Genomic DNA, 1,601 nt, shown 5'->3' on the forward strand with positions numbered 1-1,601 from the left:
TCAATTTATCATTTAGATTCATTTTTATATACAATTACACAATTAGAAATTGTTATAATTATATAATTAAAAATTGTTTTAGTTATATAATTTATAAATCTAAAATAATATAATCAATTTATCATTTAGACATTTTTACATACAATTATACAATTAAAAAAATTGTTCTAGTTATATAATTTATAAATATAAAATAATATAATCAATTTATCATTTAGATTCATTTTTACATACAGTTACACAATTAAAACAATTGTTCTAGTTATATAATTTATAAATATAAAATAATATAATCAAATATTATATATTATTGTGAAGTATACTATCATAGTTCTTATAAAAATCAATTAAACAACTTGAGTATGGTGTTTTGTAAAATTGGATGAAGGGGTGACTCATTGGAAATCCATGTGTGTGTTTTTTGTTTGAAGGTATCAATAGAGAAATAATTCTAATTTGTTATAATTCTTCTCGTTGGATAATTTGTTTAAAAAATGATGAAACATCTAAAGTATCTTTTCCACATTTCTCTCATTATCTCGTTAGTATCTTTTCTTTATCTTTCTATTCGTTTATTAATCCCATGCAAATTATTAGTTTAACCTTTCAGATATGACGAAAGCAGTAGTAGTTGCATTACCATCACGATAATATTTGTCAACGTGTGCTCGTATAAATGAAAATAAATTTCTATGTGAGAAAGTTTGAAACGCCATATCAAAGCAATACGATGACATTTTCCATGATTTTTCCCCCAATGGAATATAACTTTCTTAATAATTAATAATTAATATAAGTAAGATAATAATTAATATAAGATAAAAATTATATATAATAAATAAAGATAATAATTAATATAAGATAAGATTAAAATATAATAGAAGTAAATACTATCTCTTATAGAACATTTTTTTCTTTTTTATGTTTCTTTGTTGAAAACTAATACTTCAACCCCATATAATTCTTAGAAAAAAAAAAAAATTAAAATTATCTCCCATTGTTTTCGTATGCATCTTAAATTATTTACACACACCCTTTTCTTGATAATTATGATTATTATATTATTTTAATCATTGCAAAACATACATCAAAAACAAAACAAATGCATTCATAAAGGGTTGAACGTATAGGAACCATAGATTGAACGGAAACTATCCTAAAGATCCGAATGGAACGTGTTAATAATAAATTATTGTCTGTGATCTAGGTGTTACCACATGTTACAGATGTTCAAAGTGTTAACCACTAACAACGAGACATTATCTGAAATGTTTATCCACAGATTATGTTACACCTTTAAGTGTTACCTAATCGATAATGAAATACAAGCTTGTCACATGTTTATTCCTAAATAGTATTCTCTAAAATAATTGTTACATCACTATATAGATTTTCTATCAATTTATTCTATTAAAAGAATATTTAACACTGTGTTAAATTTAAACTGATTGTAATGGTCATTTACAAGTTTTCCCATGTATTCAATAATTTTATATTACACATGGTTATTTTAGTATTTACCATATGTTTCTAACATTTTGTTAATATCACACGTGGTTTGTTAAATATGTAATAGAATATTTTTTATAATATATACAAAT

This window comes from Polistes canadensis, unplaced genomic scaffold (assembly GCF_001313835.1).
Source record: "Polistes canadensis isolate GaletaPanama2010 unplaced genomic scaffold, ASM131383v1 scaffold_336, whole genome shotgun sequence".
NCBI classification, from domain to species: domain Eukaryota; kingdom Metazoa; phylum Arthropoda; class Insecta; order Hymenoptera; family Vespidae; genus Polistes; species Polistes canadensis.